The sequence below is a fragment of the Notamacropus eugenii genome, chromosome 5 (genome assembly GCF_028372415.1).
Source record: "Notamacropus eugenii isolate mMacEug1 chromosome 5, mMacEug1.pri_v2, whole genome shotgun sequence".
NCBI classification, from domain to species: Eukaryota; Metazoa; Chordata; class Mammalia; order Diprotodontia; family Macropodidae; genus Notamacropus; species Notamacropus eugenii.
In genome coordinates this window covers 361872418-361892073 of record NC_092876.1, presented here as the reverse complement: position 1 = coordinate 361892073, position 19656 = coordinate 361872418, and the positions used below count along the sequence as shown (strand labels likewise).

The 19656-nt window shown below is 37.8% G+C and overlaps 1 protein-coding gene across 13 annotated transcripts in view; it reads left to right on the top strand.

Annotated features, from left to right (window-relative positions):
- Positions 1-263: 263 nt before the first annotated feature.
- BBX (BBX high mobility group box domain containing) overlaps positions 264-19656 on the top strand; it is a 351434-nt gene continuing 332041 nt past the window's right edge. For 5 of the 13 annotated variants that reach the window (XM_072614108.1, XM_072614111.1, XM_072614110.1 and 2 more), the window contains exons 1-2: positions 264-429; positions 3960-4029. The gene's annotated coding sequence lies outside the window, so the exon portion shown is untranslated. Of the gene's footprint in view, positions 430-890; positions 1145-2819; positions 3237-3959; positions 4030-19656 lie in introns of those variants that run through there. The other 8 variants (XM_072614109.1, XM_072614098.1, XM_072614100.1 and 5 more) reach the window with 7 other exon arrangements.

Below are 19656 nucleotides of genomic sequence, written 5' to 3'. Positions count from 1 at the left end.
CACCAGTTTCCAGCCTTGCAACTAGTGCAGCTGGGGTTTCCTCTGCTCCAACCCACTTGGCTGTGTTTTTCTACCTGTCCTTTCCCTGCTGTCTACAGGTCCTGAATGTTATAAAATAGAAAATGTGATGATCTTTGTGTATGTGTGTGTGTCTGTGTAAAATGTGTGTATGTGTGCGTGTTTGGGTGTAACGGGCCCTCTGTATGGCTGGTGAGCCTGTCCCTCAACCTCTTGGCCAATGGCAGGCTGCCTTATATAAAATTAGTGTTTTCAGTCTCTCCGGGTTGCATGTACTGTATGTGGAACAGTGTACAGTGAAAACGGAGGCAGAGCGGCTCTGAGTGCTCCTCTCTTCACTTTCCCATAGAGAAACACTGACTGGCCACTGAGAGAGACACATACACACATTTAACACACACAGGGAAAGAGGTAAGTGCCCACCATCCCCAGTCTTCCCTTTGCGAAACCAGCGAGAGAGGTCTCTTTCCCGACACTTTCTTTTTTTAATACTCACTTGAAAACAGCCGGGCTGCAGCCCCAAGGACTCTTCTAGCAGTAGCAGCAGCAGAAGCAGCAACAGCACAAGGAGCAGCAGCAGCCGGTAGGGTAGGGTGGTGGACTTGAGGAAGACCGAGGGGGAGAGAGGAGAGAGAGAGAAAGAGAGAGATAGAGAGAGAACCTTCCCAAGTCCTGCGCTGCTGCTACCCCGGCCACAATTCCTAATCACTTTCCCCCCCTCCACGAAAACTTTGGATTGGGAGAGGTTCGGGGGAGATGTTCGCCTCTCTTCTGCTCCCCCTGGGGCAGGAGGGGGAGAGGTGAATGCAATGCAATGCATGCAAGAGGTTGGGGAGGGAGGGGGGGAATAGTAGGCCAGCCAGTGCCAGGCTGCGTTTGAAACCAGTACCTCTCACCACACAGGCAGCAGCAGTAGAGAGAGGGGCAAAGAGGGAGAGCGAAGCAGACCCGGGAGGAGGAGGAGAGGGAGGAGGAAGAGGAGGAGGAGGAGGACTAGGAGTAGGAGGACGAGGAGGAGGAAGAGGAGGAGGAAAAACAACAACAGAACCACCACACTGACTGGCAAATTGTGACTGCCGATGAAGCCCCCAAACTTCATTACGGGGGAAAGTGCGTTTATCTGAAGGTTGGTTCATGGCTTGGGAGGGGAGGGAACGGGAGGACGAGGAAGGAGGGGGAGGAGGGGAGAAGGGTCAGAGGGAATTAGAAGAAGGTATTATTATCATGGGGGTTCCCCCCCCTCCCGTTTATTTATTTATTTTTCTCGCTTTGGTGACCAGGAAAAAGCAGCTCAGTTGTTCGTTCATCTTGAGAGTTGGGGATTTGGGTTTTCCGGCTCCGTAGATCTAATGCCCTCTCACCCTCCACCCTTAAGCAAACGTGCAGTTAGTGGAGAAAGTGGTGTTTCAGTGCGAGAACAGCCGGGAGGAAGGAAAGAGAGGGAGAGAGAGAGAGAAGAGGGAGAGAGGAGGGGAAAGAGGAGGAGAGAGGCTGTGTCAGGATTTTGCATGAATGTGGGATTATGTTGTGTCAATAAGTTTAAGGTGGAGAGAGCGAGGCTGGGGGTGGGGGTGGGGGGGAGGAGGAGGAAGGCCTTCGCTGTTTAAAGTCTTATTTCTGAAGGTAAGTTATGACATTGCATGGTCGCGATGACAGAAAACTTGGAGATCGTTTACCCAGGGATGGGGCTGATGCCTTTAGCAAGGGTTTCTCAGCTCTCAGAGGCCACATTCGTGTTACACTGTTATTTGCTGTGATCCGGGTCGCTAGTAAATTACAGAAATCAGACTCGAGCTTTCTTTTCCTTATCCACCTCGTCTCCCTCTCTCGCTCTCCAAAAAAAATTTTGGGGGGATATTGTATGAAACTTACATGACTGAGAAAACCCAAGTCCTGTAATTTACAAAGATCATTAATTCGGGGATATGTGTCACTTTTATGTGTGAAATATCTGTAATCGTTTCAGCTAAATGAGGAAGGTAAAAATGAAACGATGCAAAAAAAAGCTAAGACACAACATGTACGACAGAGGAGGGGGGGGTGGAGAGAGAGACGAAGAGAAGCTATTTTTTGCTTTCCTTTCTGTAGAAAGAGGAAAAAAAATAAAGCGTGCATTCTCCTTCCCTCGCAGTGTGCAGGGTCTAGTCAATATTTTAAGTGTCTGAGGACAAATTAGTCCAGGCGGATCTTGTTGAAAAGTTTCTAGAGGTGGGGTGGAGGTTGGGTGAGGGGGGGGAGAGAAGTGAGGGAAGGTGGGTGGAGGGTGTGGGGGATGGGGACGAAACAAGCTTTGCTCCTGCTGATGGTCACTGGCCTGGGGCTTCGAAACCATTGCCTGTCCTACTAATGACACGTTCAGTTCACTTCTCCCAGATCCACACACGGGGTTACCTACCTTCCCCGATCTGAGCTAACGTAGACAGGGGTACTTCCCCCATCTGGATAATCGCACGGGGAGAGGCGTTTTCCCCTTCCCTTTAGATTAACCTAGTCTGGGAGTGAGGTGGGGGGGGGAGAGGAGGGAACTTGTCTTCCTCCTCCTTCTCCCTCCACCAACAGCGCACCACTACCACCACCACCACCTTCTCTGTCCCTACTTTTATGATAACCTCCCCAGGAGCATTCCTCCTGGTCTTTTAATTCTCACCAGTGAATAGCACCGCGCCCGCACACCCCACCCCCGCACTGTGGGGGCACTCCTCCCCCAGCCCCACTTTATCACATGCGCTGTATAGGGATGGTCCAAGCAGGGAATGGTATCGCTCATGTGGTTCTAGCAGCAGCAGCACCACCTCCCCGGTGGCAGCAGAGGCAGGCAGCAGCAGCAGCAGCAGCAGCGGTGGCGGCGGGATCATCGCCGGGGCCCGCGGGGAGGAGGAGGAGGAGAAGGAGAAGGAGGAGGAGGAGGAAGAGAAGGAGGAGGAGGAGGAGGTGTTTTCTGCTCTGATCACCGCCAGTTTGATTCCCGACATGTCGTTTGAGAAGGCGGAGAGAAGGGGGAGACCCCACTCGTTGCCTCTTCCTCATTGAAAGGTGTTTTGCAGACTTTTACGCCGGGAGTGAGATTTGCACTTCATTTTTTTTCCTCTTCCCCAAAGCAAGATGGACTCTATTCTGTTTCTCTTTCTCTCTCTGTCTCTGCCTCTGTCTTGTCAGCCTTTAAGATCGACATTTTGTACTAAGATGCAAACTTGATGGTGACCAGCAACAAAGCCTGGGTTAGATCTCTCTCCATTTTAATACTTCCCCACAATCCCAACCTAGCAGACCCCGATGGCCCTGCACTTGCCACGATTTTGGCGAATGTGTTTTCCTTGCTCGATTCAGATCTCTAATCCGTGGATTGCGATGGGGGTTGGGGGGGAGAGCTGGCGTTTTGACGACTGTGGTAGCTGCTCAGGTCTACTGCTGGGGAATGGGCAGTCGTTACCTGGAACAACTGTGTGGCACAACGTTGCAACCTACTGCTTCTGTGGACGGCGCAGTCTTGGGGCTAGCTATTGATTGCTACGATTGTGTTTCTGGTTTATTTATCCTCGGTAGTGATGGTGGTAGTGGTCACTTGGGCAAGTTGATGAATGATCGCGGGGAGGTTTTGCGTTGGCAAAATGGATCAACTTTCTGCTTTGTACATATGGGAAGTAGAGGAGTGGAGAGAAAGGGGGAGGGGAATCAGGGTGGTGGAAACCAGCTAGATACCAACAAATGATTGTTGGTCTTAGACAGCCCCTGTGCCCTTTTGGAGACATTAGTGCATCTTTTCCTTTGCTGTGTGTGATTTCTTTTTCCCTGGAGAAGGAAGGTCGCTTGCTCTTTAATAAGAACTTCCTTTAAAAAGCCAGTGTTGAGTTTTGGGGGCTTCACTGTTGATATTATATCTTTTTGGAAATAGTGCAAAATAGTGGTATACTGATGATCTGCCTTTATTTGATACTTTATAGGTCACTATCACATGACAAAGGCTTCGAGACAGCTTCTTCCCCTGCCTGCAATTTCCATTTGCCTTCCTAGGTAAGTGTGCAAACTGTTCATACAGGAAGAGGGAGTAATTATTAATAATAAAATGAGGGTTCTTATAGTCTTGTAGGAAGATGCTTTGTCAGATTTTTACATTCCCAAGAGGCATGTCTGTCCTGCTGTTCCCCTGGTGTATGTCAATTTATGATGCTTAAGATTCTGCACTTTGGGGGTGGGAATTTTTTAAAGATGGTGACTTTAAACAGCTCTGTTCTATTCTCCCTTTCCTGGAGCAAGTTTAAAAAAAATACCTACTGAGACCTTGATTATATGCAAACAAGCAATTAAATTGGGAATGAACTTTTAGCATTGTAGGTGAATGAGTAGAATATGGAAAGAACCATCTTAAGTGAAGTTCTTTAATTCGGAGTATACTTCTGAAAGACAGGAGGCAGTCAATTGAAACTATGGGTAAAATTTCTCTTTGGTGATTCTCCAGAACTCTGCCAAAACTCCAAGAATTTGTACAGGATCTCTGTTACTTTAGTGATTGACATTTGCACAGTGCATCCATCCCATTCCTTTTTTCTTGGTATTCTATGTCATTTGTGAAAGTAACTACATTTATGAGAAATAGTTTATCTAGATAGAATAATGTATTGAAAAGCAAATGCAGGTGACCATATTACTGAAACTTTTCTCATATACTGTGTATTCAGAGAAGTTTCAAACTTTGGGGCAATCTGTTAAAAAACCCCATCTTTGAGGTTTTATATGTTTTTGAAGTATCTACATTCCCAGTTTCCCACCAAAGAGAAGAACCAGTATGTGGTTGCCTGCAAATTTTTAGTGACTGAATTATAAAAGTTCAAGGTTAAAAATTAAGGATTCATTGACTATTTTAAGTTAATATAGTCATCCTGGTTGCTAAAGAATTTGCTTATAAATCTATTCTTTCTCCAACTTATCCTAAATAATAGCACAGGAGACTATATTATCTTAAAGTGTGGTTAAGTGGAGATAAGTAGTTCCTCAAAACTGTAAGAGGTGGTAGTTTAGAATGGAAATAGAGGTGAGATTTGGTGAATCAAAATAAGATTTTTAACTCAGTTCTTTAGGAAGGAAAAATCTGTGGCCAATCTTGCTTCATTACTTAGCTTCCAGAACTTTTCTATGCCAGTGAAACTTTGTGTCATTCTGTTAAGAAAAAAACATTTTCAGAGATTGGGTTTTCCAAGTAGCCTTCATCTAACAGCAAAATAATGGTGACATTATTGCTGGTTTTTGTAGGTCATAAGGTCTGTGCAATGCAAATCCATGTTCATGATACAATGAAATATTGTGGAATGACAAATGGTGAATTACTTAAGATAATCAGTGATGAAAGTTGGTTTAAGAAAAACATGATGGTTTCGGCTTCCTTGATTTTTTAGAAAAGATAGTAACTTTTGAATATATGGCAGGAGTATTGAGAGTATATTCCTGGTTACTAAAGGACATCACATTTGTATATGTGAGACTTCGAATTTTTTTCATTTTAGCTAGCTTGTAATGTGAGCTCTTTGTAAGTAGAAGTATATTTGACCAACTCAAGACATGAATATGCAGATCATTAATTTATACAATAAAAACTATCTGGATGAAATATTCCATGTCTCTGGAATATCAAATAAGTAGCTCATCAGAAAAGATTTTAAAAGAACAATTATGGGCTTTGAATTCAGAAAAGCAGCACTTGTGGTGATGAGATATAACAATGATCTAAAAAGGACTCAATGAATTATAGACTCGGAGAATCCAAGAATTGGAAGGAATCTCTAAGGTCAACTAATCTAGTTCCGTATATGAACAAGGATCCCCTCTACACTATATATACAAGTGGTCATTCAGCTTTTTCTTGAAGACATATAGTGAGAAGCAATCCACTACTTCCTGAGGGTACATATTCCATTTATTAGGTAACTCCAGTTGTTAGGACGTGTTTCTTTACATTAAATCAAAATCTGCCTCTATAATCTCAACAGCTGCCACCTATTGGGTGTTGTTCCTTAAGTCTTCTCTTTTACAGGTTAAAAAATTGCCAGTTCCTTCAGTTTGTCTTCTTATGGCATGAACTTAAGGCCCTCTGCATTATGTTGGTTGTATTTAAAATACACTTATCTCAGTAATGATGAACTAATTTTAGCCTTTAGCAGAAATTTAGTAAAGAAATTTTAGTTAAATTGCTTCTGCATAATGAAAAATTCCTCAAATTAACGACTAAACTATTGGTCAGAAAACACTCTATATCTCTATGTTGATTACTAAAAGTATGATCTTTATAAGCATCTTAAGTTTAATTCCAGTTTATGCAAAAAAAAGATTTGTACCTGATATCTCTTTGTGCATTGTTTTTAAAGGCACTCTGGCAATATTAGGGAACCTTTCACCCAAGACTTCATTGTTGTTTATTTTTTTAATGATCAGATAATCTCCCTATATCATTAGTTTAATGCCCACATTTTTTTTAACTTAATTTTTCTCTGTATAGATACTAGGTAGTTTTCTTTCCTAAGATGACTTTTCATCCACTTGGTAGGTATTTTGTAGGTTTCTATTTATTTACACTTTGTCTTCTAGATTAGTAGGTAAGCTCTTGGAGAGAGAGGGAGAGGGGGAATTGTTTTTGCCCTCCTATTTCTTCTCAGTATTTAGCACTGAGCCAGGTATATCACAAGTACTTAGCAATGTTTTGTTGGTTGATTGATTGCAGTGGTGGGGGGGAGGTGTCAGAAACTCAAGTAAAAAGTATATAGATCCCAAAATATATCCTGACTTTCACTCATCATTTAAAAAATTCCGTAGCGCTTTTAATCTTACTAACTTTCATCTTTATTCAGAATTTTACCAAGATAGGTGGGAGATTTTCTTAGACATTGAAGTCAAAACATGAGCTATATGAGAACTATCATATTCAAGTAGTTTTTGGAGGGGTGAGGGGAGTGTCATAAGTAACTATGTAATTGATTCTTTTCTCTAAAAAGAGTAACAAATGAAAACAATTTGAAATAGAGTTTCACAGTTTATAAAAGCTTACCTGGTATCTAGAGTACTAGTAAGTATTATTTTATATGGAATTTGAAAAGTAATTGTCAATCACAAATCACTAACCTAAGTCTTCTTAAAGCTGACTTTGTTCTTATACATGGTAATATGTTTTTCAATGGGTTAAATTATGAGCATTAATTTCTGTCATGTTAGTTACCACAGTAGAATTTTAAAAGGTTCTAATTGTTATCTCCATTAAAACATTCAGAAAATAAACTTCTCCCAAATATGACTACTTCTAAAATATAAATGAAATCCCTTCTGTGATGCTTGTTTCCAAAAGAAAGGAAAATGACTCTTGAAATTCTTAAAAAACTGAAATCCAACAGCTTCATTTGGGTATTTACATCACCATTAGTGAGGAATAGCTACCTTTAAAGTTTTAAAATCATCTTTTTAACTTCAATAGACTGTGAATTTGTGAAGTAGATTCTTTTTATTCTTGAATTATAATGTTAATGCCAAAACCATGCTTTGGTACTTCATCATTTAATATTTACTTTTAAAAGTTCTTGTTAAAGTTTCGCATGGCTTAGAAGTACTTTCCACACATGTCTTAGCTAAAACCTTTTCCTCTCATTTTCATTACCTTTCACTCCAAACAAAGAGTTAGAGTCAGGTTCAATATGTTTAAAAGTAGACAAAAGGAAACTACCCCCTAAAAAAATACCATTTTTTTCCTCTGTTTTGTCAGTGAATATTCACTATACTTCTTCATAAGTGTTAGACTCCCTAAAAATTCCAATGCAAAGATATATTCAGGAAGTCTCCATTGATTTACAGTAGTATGTTTTTGTTTGAATTTAAAGAAAAGAAACATCATAAGTATTGAAATAATAGCTATAAAAATATGAACAAATGTCTCCAGCAGAGAATTATATGCATTTTTAACATGTTCATCGACACAAGAGAAACAGGAGGGAAAGAATCAACATTGGCAATAAAAACATACATACCTAAAATATGCAGATGATTTTTAGATATAAAATCACCATAAACAAATAAGCTATTAAAAAGTAAAAAAGATGAAATAACTATGTAGGTATGTAGTATCAGACACTGAGAAATATATGGAAAACCAAAAGGAAAATCTGGAAACAAAAAGTACAATTTGGTGAACATTTTATAAAATAAGAGGTTTCAAAGCATACATCAAATAATTTGTCAGGCAATGAAATTAGTAATCCAATATAGTAGTAACACAGAGACTTGAGGTAAAGCTGTTAATAAGAAATTAAAAGCAAAGAATTTGATGCATTTATTTTAGCAGGCACATAGAGAAAACCATGTGTTTCTTCTTTTGCATTGAGTATGAGATGCTCACAAATCATTTTGAAATCTTGTAACCCTTGAATGTGCTTTTTATATGATTTTGTATGTTTGTATATATTTATTCATATTATCAATTTTTGTGTCTTATACCCCTAAATACACCATACTGTCCAAAGAAAGGGAGGTGTTGTATCTTATCTTTTTATTCATCCATTCATTCAGCAGTTGTTAAGTGTCTGCTTTATATAATACACTGTGCTAGATTCTAGAACATAGAAACACATGGGGCTTCCCTCAAGGAGCTTACATTTTACTGGGAGTGGTCAACATGTAAATGACCAGCTACATGTATATATGTATATACACAGTGTAAGTGGAAGTTACTCTCATTGGGAAATGAGAAATGTGGAGAGGAGGTGCAAGAAAATAGGATCAAGAAAGATCTCTTGTAGAAATTGTTGGGTCTTGCTTATCCTATAAGGAAGTCAGGGAAGTTGGGAGGGAGAGAACACCAGATATGTAGAACAATCAGTGAAAAGCCATGGAACTGAGATGAAGTGTAGTGTGGGAGGAACAGCAGGCAGGCCCTCCTAATGGGGAGAAAGTATGAGAATACTGGAAAGTTAGAGAAGGACAAGGATAGGGAGGGCTTTAAACACCAAGTAGAGATGTTTCTATTTTATTCTAGAGACAGTAGTAGAGAACTGTCATGATATGTCTTAGGTGTTAGTAATTTCAATTTAGAAGTTCCATGGAGCAAGTTTGAAAGCAAAGAGATTGGTTAGCAGACTATTTCAATATTAATAGAATTAGGGTGATAGCCTTGTGGCTGGACAGAGGTGAATGGATGTTAATATTCTGAAGATATATTTGAAAAGACATGGTAAGAGATGGAGCAAAATGATGAGTTGAGGATAAGTCTAAGGTTGTAAACCTGAACTGAAAAGATGCTGGTACCTTTGACTAAAAGAGGTTAGTTTGGAAAAAGGTGGGTTTGGGTGGAAAGTTAATGAATTTTGTTTTAGATAATCAATGACAGATATTCAATAGGCAATTGGTAATGCAGAAATACATTAGGGTAGCTTGGTGGTACAGTGGATATAGTGCTGGACCTGGAGTTAGGAAGACCTGATTTCAAATGTGATTTCAGAAAGCTGTGTAATCTTGAGCAAGTCACTTAACCTTGTTTGCCTCAGTTTCCTCATCTGTGAAATGAGCTGGAGAAGGAAATGGCAAATCACTCCAGTATCTTTGCTAAGAAAAACTCAAATGGGTCATGAAGAGTAGACATGAATGAAATGACTGAACAACAACAAACAAAAATGCAGAAATGAAGTTTAGGAAAGGCAGAGATCAGGGCTAGACAGATGTGTATAGATCTAGAGATCCTAGTTGAATACTTGGGAGCTGATAAGGTCACCAAGAAGAACGAAAGGGGACACGAGTTAGGAAGTGAGACATGAGTGATTATACAGTAACAACAACAGCAGTAGCAACAACAATAACAATGAGAAGTAGCCAGCCAACCAGGGGGAAAGAACTGAGAGTGCTGTAAAGTGGGGGTATTGATTTAATATATAATATTAATAGTAAATATTTAGGTAGCACTTGACGATTTGCAAAGCATTTTTAAACTATCCCATTTTGTCCACATAACAACCCTGAGTACTGTTATTACCCCTATTTTACAGATGCGGAGACTGAGGCAAACGGGTTAAGTGACTTGCCCAGGGTCATATATCTAATAAGTGACTGAGACCAGATTTGACCTCAGGTCTTCTTAAATCCAACTCCTGTGCTGTATTCACAGTGCTACCTTTTAGTATAGTATTTTGTGTCTCTCCTAGTGTTTGTGGGATAAGGTGAATAAGTGTTAATAAGGATAAAATGAATGAAGTAGGGAGGAAAGAAAGAGAGATGCATGGGAGCTTAATCCTCACACGTACACGACTTGATTTAAAAACAAAATCAAACAAAAACCAGACACACCTTAAGAACTGTAGATAATAGCAGAGGACATGTAATTCCTAAAGAGGAAATATAAAGGTCATATAGATGAAATGAGGTGGTAAAGAGAGGTAACAACTAGGTTTGAACACAATCCAATTTTTTCCCATTTTTTCCCCCCCATTATTGCACATACTGTCTTGTGTTACAGTTATTTGTTTATATTATATCATCCCTACTTATTCTGCAAGTTCCTTGAGGCCTGGGATTATAGTTTATTCAGTCAACTCATCAGGCACTAATTAACTTCCTACCCTGCAAGGCATTGTGGTAGGCACTGGAGATACCAAAACAAAAGTGGAATCAATCCCTGCCCTCAAGTAATTTACATTTTACTAGATCTCCCTTATTAATTAGCAAAAAATATTAGTTAGCAAAATGACTTGATTAGAATAGGAACTCAGTAGGAACTCAAACTTGGTTAGATATTATAATGACTAAAAAGATAAATCAAGGGCTAAGACAGTTCAATTCAGTTCGATTCTACATTTATTTGCTATGAAGCTATTGAAATCAAATAGAGTGGAATATGAAGAATGCTTGACAAGTTATAAAGGGTAGAAAAAGAAAAGCTAAAAGATGTCTTCTGTGGAAAAATGAAAAGCTTAAAAAGGCAAGACATCCCAGTTAGGGTTCTTATAGCACTGTCATAATGTTCAAATAATATGTTATCCAATGCATCTGATTATTTCTCCTTTTTAATCAGGAAAATAAGTATAAAAAGTCACTCTAGCTATAGGAACACCAATGTAGATTTAGTATCTTTCTAGTTAATTTTTTTGTCTTTTATGTTTTTTCTGAAGGTTCTCATCACCTTTCATGTTGGATTGTCTGCTTAGAATCTCCCCTTTCATCTTAATTCATCAAAAGAAAATCAAAATAAAGAATAAACATAAATAAAAGACAAAATTCTATGGAAAATTTTTAAAAATTATAGATGATGTAAATTATGTTGCATATGGGATTTATTGAGATGGAATTACAGATGAGTATCTGTATATTATTGTTCTATTAAGAATTGATTCAAATAAAAACTAGTTAATAGGTTGCAATTGTTAGAGTATAGTTGAGCAGGCCCAAAATTATTTCTCTTTCATTTCTGGTCAACGGGGACTATCGTTCAAAAACTTTAACACCTTTGATTGAGAATCTAATAGTAGATTGAGCAGATCATCAACTCTCATGTTAGCAGTATGGCTTCTTATGGCATTTTCAAAATGCTGAATCATTTCTCAATTTTCTTTCCACCACCCAAAGCTATCTGAGTGTGGATGAAATTCCCATGGACAACAAAGGGCACTTGGTGGGAAATGGAACAAAACAAGAAAATAATTCTCCCTATCCAATTGTCAAGGTTTAGTTGTTCTTGGAATTATCTGCCTAGTGAGCTTATGATGTACATCTAGATACACAGGTATGCATATGAAATCTGTTGTTGTCCTGATGAATTTGCTTCTTTGATGTACCCTGTACCTTTTCAATCTTAATTGATTTTTCGGGATAGATATATATAGGTAACAACTAAAACATAAACTTAAATTCCAAACATAATGCTAAAATTGTTTTAATGTGAATTTTCTTCTTGTAGAATTCATAGCAAGTATACTTTGCAGCTGGGTTTGGCCAGGATGATGAAAGATCCCAGTAATCTTTATGAATTTTCCTGAAGTGGACTAAGATAAAACCATTATTCATATAATTTTGTTTTTAGAATGATGAAAAGATTGAAAGATTTCTTAAAAGTTGTATTTAATGTGATTTATTTAAAAATCTCCAAGTAGAATTTCATGCTGAGAATGTGTCTATCCATACTTCTTAGGGAGGTGTGACAAAACACTCTTAGTATTTTGGCTTTCTGTACCAATAGATATTCCTCCAAATAATTCTTTTTCTTGTAGTAGAGATCCTTCCCATTTTGATATTGGGAATTTTACCAGAAAGATTTGATGGAACTAGAAAGCTATTAACATCCAGAAGCTTTTTCTAAGGAAAGGAATACAGAAATTCTCCCATTAGTGAGATTTTCTGAAGCCCCTTTTTATGGGTTATGAACTGAGTTAGCTACCAAATAGTTAATGAGGTGCCCAACTCTTCCTAGTTGGTGCAACTAGAAAGAAATGTCTCCATAATACTATTTCATCTTAATATTTATTGATTACACTGGTATACTACCAGAAAAGAACCCTTTTTTTTTGTGGAATTATTTCCTAGCTAATGCTCTGTTATGTGTATGATAAAATTGATGATTATGATTATCTGAGACTAGAATAATTGAACAATATGTGAATGTTGCTACAAAATAAATTTCTGCCATATTTACTTGTAAAAGTAGTTGGCTGTTAGAAATAAGAGAATATTAAGTTAATTTTTTTACTTCTCATTGGCAGTATATGTTCAAGCCAAAAGTTCATCAGTGCTGAAAATGGTTTGCAGGGATTTCTAAATCACCATGTAGATGACATTCTCTACGACTATGTTTGGTAGATAATATTTTATGAAGTGTATTTTTGGACACAAGTACATAAATCATTTTAATAATACAAAGTAACATGTCACTGTCTTATACTGTCACTGAGGACCCTAGTCAACTGAAATTAAATTTATTTTGTCTTTTCTGATTTGTCATCATTAGAATCAAGTGCAGATTTCGGAGACAAAAATGTCTGCCTTCCCCGTCTATGATTTTTTTTTTTTAATGCACTTTATTTCCCCCTTTCCTTCTTGCTGATTCATGGAACAAGATAGAGTTTTCCTTTACCTATTTTTGGAAAGTAGTTTTTGTGAATGATGATTCTAAAATGAGCATGATTTCAGAGCAATGCAATTGGACAAATAAAGATATTTTACAAAGATTAGTTCATGGATGGGGGAGGTTCATTAGATTTGTGAGTATTTACCACTCCCCCATTTTTATTTTATATTGTTCTCGGTTAGATAGTTTGAGACATTGAAATTCTTACCTTTTTAATGTATTCCAACTTCATCCTACTCTGAATATTTCCATGAGTCTCACGTGATGAACATACATTCCAGTAAATAGTCCTGTAAATATTATTGAGATATAAATATGCATATAAACTTTATCATATGGGATGTGGTCTGCTGTAGCTCTTTATTTACCCTGACTGCTGCTGTTGGATCTTCAGGAAAGATTTGGTCTGGACAACGGAATGATTTTTTTTAAAGTATATATCTGTTCCTAACTTTGTTTTTATGTAAACACTAGTGGCTCTATTTGACTTGGGGTATGTATATGTACATATATATGTTTTTTTTCCTTAAGTCTTCCATGCTATTTTCTTCTAGGACTTTCACAAATTTTTACAAGCATTGGCGCTTTGTATTAAATTAGTTCTATCCACATGTGTGGATTAATTTACATTTATTGCCACCAAAAGTCACACTTTTCTTGGTAATAGGAATAAAGATGAATAAAAAGTATTTTATTGCAGTTCTTTAAAGTAGATTACAAGTATGCTAAAAATGTTAAAAAATATATGTAATGACACCTCTGAACCAAATATTTGGGCCTACTTATCATATGCTTATAAAATGACATATAATGTCTATTTAGCCTATCACCTAAAGGAAATGTAGTATAGTTAATATATGTAATAAAGGATTATAAGGAGGAGAACAAAGGTACTCCTCTAATTACCTAAAGTCAGTCAGTGATCAATCAACAAGCAGTTATTAAATGCTTACTGTGTGCTAGACATGATAGGCCCTGGGGATACGAGCAGAATCCTTAGAAGAATTTTGCATTCTAAGAGATATGCATATGGCATAAATATGAAGTTAACAAGTACAAATATATAGAAGGTAGTTAAGTACAAGGTCACTAGCAAGGGGGTTTACTAACATTTGGGGGATCAAGAAAGGCTTCGTAGAGCTTGAGCTATAGCTTGATGGAAGAGGAGAGGGACTCTGAGGGGGGGGTCGAGGTAAAGAGGGAGTACATTCCAGGCATATGAGACATCCTGTAAAAAGAAACAGAGTTGACACATGGAGTGTCATGTGGGGAACAAAGACAAGGCCAGTTAGCTTTGGGCGAAGGAGTAATGTCCCTGGAACAAGGCTGAGTTAGGACTAAGTTGTGAAGGGATTTAAAAGCTAAATAGGGTTTATAATTTTATCCTGGAGGCGATAGGAAGGCTAACTATGGTTGGCCAATTTAACACATTTCCTTAACCTGTTGTTCTCTCTTTTTCTCTTTTTATTGTCATTGATGCATTTTATTTTTACATTACAAACATTTCCAGAAGATCCTTACCCCTTGGACACTCTCTTGTAAAAAAGCAATTAAGCAAAACTAGGAATACGGTGATCTCATCAGAAAATAAATGCAACTTTCTCACCTGTAGTCCTCTACTTTTTTTATTTTTAAAAACTATATTTCATCTTTTTTTGACTCTGGAAAAATCTGCCTTCCCTCGCCTCCCCTGGGACAGGTAGGTGTTACGGTAGATAAAATACTGAACCTGGACTCAGGAAGATGTGAGTTTCAGACATTTACTAACTTAGTGACCCCTGTACAAGTCACTTCTCTCAGCCTCAATTTCCTTATCTTTAAAAAGGGGATAATTGTATCTACTTCCTATGGTTGTTACAAGGACAAAATGTTATAATATTTATAAAAACACTTGCAAACCATAAAGTATTGTGTAAATGTTAACTCTCATCGTCGTCATCATCATTACTAAAGTCCTCCTTTCCATGTGGTCCTCTTTAGTTTCTTTTACTAGTGTGGGTATGACTGAATTGATTTCCCCTTATTTTGAAGTGTAGCTACTATAAGGACTTCTTTAAAGTTGTGGCTAATATTTTTATGTTTGGGTTATTGTATCTTTGACATTTGTGCATTTTCACCCAATTTTATTTGCAGCTCTTTTTTTTGGCTGGTTATATCTGGACACTAGCCCAGTTTGGATTCAAACTTTGTTTTAAAAATATTGTGTTCAGTGTCCCAGATACCAAGCCAGGGGGAGCTTTAATAACAAACAAATACATTCATGAATCCAATCATAAAGAAGTGCCCAATCTGGGAAAATATTTCTCCAAAAGCTAACATCATCCATACTGACCCTCTCATTTACATCAAAGGGGGGAAGAGATGGAGAAATAAATTGTGAAATCTCTCTTTTCTTTTGGGTCATTTAGCATCATGGGGTGAAAAAGAATAATTCAAATCTAAACTTTTGATCAGTTCCCATGAACTTTATGAGGTTTAGTTCAATTCACTTGTATTTATTTTGCACCTGCTATGTTAGGTGCTGGAAGGGATATATAATTTTAATAAGACATAGTCCTTTTCCTAAAGAGATAGTCTAGGGGTAGGGGGTTACTTGGGAGGGGAGGCACTTCTTAGAAACTTTTCCTATGGATATTTGTCCTCATGATTTCTTTAAATGGACTTTTATTATTTTCATAGAATAACATGTAGCAATAATTTTAGTTGTGTAAATGGTAACACTAGTTACTTTATTATCTGTATCAACTCACAGATAATGGAAAAGGGTAGAATGGTTCTCTTTACAGCTAGAAACCTTGCTAAGGGTGAGCACAGAGAGGCCTTGGCCTTTTGGGCATTGAGGCACATGTGTAAGCATCTGGATATACATGGACTGCTAGTAGTTATGATATGACAAATTGTGAAGATTGAGCAGCTTGTCCAAAATTCACTTGGGCTTCATTTTGTCTCCCACTGCTTTTACAGGTGGGTCATCTGAAATGGGGACAAACACTGGGTCCTTTTCATCTTTGCATTCTCAGTGCCTGAAAAGCAGTGTGGTGTAGTAGATAGAGTGTTGTTCATAGAGGCAGGGAGATCTGGGTTGGAATTCCTTTTAGGAAACCTACTTGTGACTATTGGCAGGTCATTTATCCTCTCTCTAAGATCATCAACTAAATTAGAAAAGGGTTGTAATCTGTGTCAGTGGGAGGAGTTCCCACCTGATTGATCTATTGAAGTGTTAATTTATATGCAAACACCTTCCTAGGCACTGAGTATATGTCAATACATACATGCCTTCTCATCTAATGCACCTCTTAGCATGTCACTCCATAAATCCTCCACAGGAGGTCCACACAGTACAGTGGGCTCTGTCTGCTGTCATACCTCACTCTTGATACAAATACACTCCTGCTACTTTTTTTTCCCAGTCATCCATTTCTTTGATGATTTCTTTTATGCCTCTTTTTGTCCACATTTCATTGTTGGTATTAAGCTCTAGCCTACTTACACCCACCACGCTTTTCTCCTTTGCTCTTTGGTTGACCTGCAGTTTTGATGCTTTAGAGATTGCAGCATTCCATGATTCACAGTTACGTAGCATCACCATAAGATTATTGATGCTAAAAGCATGGATAGGTTGCTGTATTAGGGAGAAATCATTGAAATCATTAAAAGCCTCCTATTCAATTCTGGCCCAAGCTTATTTTCCATTTGAAGGTGCCTGGCCGTGTTGGACTAGCTCTATGTCCTATGCATCATAGTTTGGACAATAGGCATTCTTTATCCACTTGATTTTCTTTGTGTGGATACTTGGGTAGAATAGTGCTTTTGGATCTCATTTAGAAGCAGTTTGTAGTGTTGCAGCGACTTGATGTAATCAACACAGTGCCATCCTCTGACAGGAACATCTGTAATACTCACCATCCATAGGGAATCCCTCTTCCATATGGACTCTGCCATGGATGCCTGCTATGACAGTAGCAAAAATCTTAAGCAAGCATATGCCTTTCTGTTTTATTCCTCACTTGATATAAATATTTAAGAGTATTGCCAAACAAAAAATAATTTCTGTTATGTTTATCAAGGAGTCTTTTATGATCTTAACATACGCATGGGAGACCCATATGCCTACTTTCCTATCTCTATAAAATTCCTATAAGAATAATTTCAACATGTATCATGGGCATTTTAAATGAATATATGAGAAGGGAACAGGCAAGTTTTTGCACATCATCTTCTGCAATGGACTGCCTTATTACAGTCACACAGTTGCCCAAAAAGTAAGGAGCATAGAAGATTCCACTGTTATTTTAAGGTTCTCCAACAAGATGCCTTGCACATAAAAGGTATTTAATAAATGTTTGTTAAATTGAATTTAATAGATTTAATATGTGTGATTAGCTAAATGTCTAAAGGATTAGACATCTTGCATCATGAAGATACCAATTCAGTTCTGGACACAGACACTTACTAGTCATGTGACTCTGGGCCATCTCAGTTGCCTTATCTATAAAATGAGAATAATAGAACCTACCTCCCATGGCCGTTGTGACGATTAAATGAGATGACGTTTGTAAAGTGCTTTTCAAACCTTAAAGTTCTATATAAATGCTAATATTATTAACTATTATTATTGCCTATGGTAATAATACAGCTAATAATGTAGTTAAGTGGTACAGTGGATAGAACACCAGGTACAGAGTCAGGAAGATCTGGGTTCAAATCCAGCTTCAGATACTTAACTAGCAGTGTTATTTTGGACAAGTAACTTAACCCCATTTGCCTCAGTTCCTCATCTGTAAAATGAGGGCACACTGGAGAAGGAAATGACAGACCATTTCAGTATCTTTGCCTGGAGTAAAGAGTCTGATATGACTAAACAACAATAGTGGAAATGGCAATGCTAATATTATTGGCTATTGTTATTGTTACCTACGGTAGTAGATAGTCTAAGTGGTGGGGCTTCAGAAATGGGGATAATCAGTGAAGTTGTACCCTTCTTCATGTGATTGATTTATTCCTGAAAAATTATTTGAATTTAAAGTTTTAAAATTGAATCATATTTTCTTATTGACACATTTTAGGATGTTTTATATCCTTTTCTAATTTATCTTTAGTTGTTAATGGCTTACAACACTTTAAATTCTTTAAATTCTTCACTTTCCAGTCATTCTCTGTCAGAAATTAATGTATAGTAGGGCTACTAATATAAGGAATCTAGTAGTTATTTTTCTATAAAGTGAAGTTTTTTTTAATGCTGATTTACTCTGCGGTTTAACTATTTAATAAGTCTATATTTTCATAAATTGTGCTTTCTGTAATTGGGCTTCACTTGTATAGAGATTTACAGTGGCATACTTCAGTATTCAGAGAATAGGTAGAGTGTGCTAGTACAGTATTTTTGAGTCAGACTGGACTTGTGCTAGCTTCATGCTACCAATTATGCACCAATTTGATGAATGATCTAATTTATCAGATAATGCTGTACTCTTAAGTCTTACTGCTTCAGGTACTAGGTTTGGGGTAGTAAGAATGATGATTATTATGATAATAACTCCTTTGTATAGCACTTTAAAGTTTATAAACTGTTTTCCTCATGAGAACCTAGTAAGGCTTATATTGCAAATTTACTATTCTCTTTCTAGAAATGAGAAAACTGGTACAAAGAGAGATGAAATAGATTTCCCAGGGCCAAAGAGCCACTTAATGTTTAAGGGATTTGAACTCGTTATTCTGACTCTTTTCATTATACTGTACTGCCTCTCATAGAACAAGACTGGATAAGACCAAGAACCAAATGACATAGGAGGGGGTGTGGTAATTGCTGTATGGTGAGGCAAGCAAGGGCAGCTAGGTGGCAATGTGGCTAGAGCACAAGAAGACTTGTCTTTCCGAGTTCAAATCTGGCCTCTGACACTTAACTAACTGTGTAACTCTGGGCGCATCACTTAGCTTTGTTTGGAGCTGGAGAAGGAAATGGCAAGCCCATCCTTCTTTGCCAAGAAAACCCCAAATGGGATCATGAAGAATCAGACACAATGAGAAGAAGCACGGGCTAGAAATGGTGGGACAAATATTCATATAATTCAGAAAGCATTTATTAAACATCTATCATGGGTCAGATATTGTTCTAGATACTGAAGATACAAAGAAAAATAAAACCAGTTCCTTCCCTTAAGGAGTTTACATTCTACTGGTCCAGGCAGGCAAGTGAAGTGCAGAGTCTAGGACATTAGAAAGTAGCATTAATGACATTGCTGATAACTTCTGATCTTAGGGGGAGGGTGTCATTAATTGTTGTTCAGGTGTGTCTGACTCTTCATGACCCCATCTGAGGTTTTCTTGGCATAGATACTGGAGTAGTTTGCCATTTCCTTCTCTAGTTCTGTATACAAATGAGGAAACTGAGGCAAGCAAGGTTGTGTCCAGGGTCACACAGGAAGTCACACATAGTAAGTGTCTGAGGCCAGATTTAAACTCAGAAGATGAGTCTTGCTGGCTAGGCCTAACACTCTACTCACCATTCCAGCTAGCTGCCCAAGGTGTTGTCTAATGCTTTTTTTTTGTGCTTTATTTTAGGG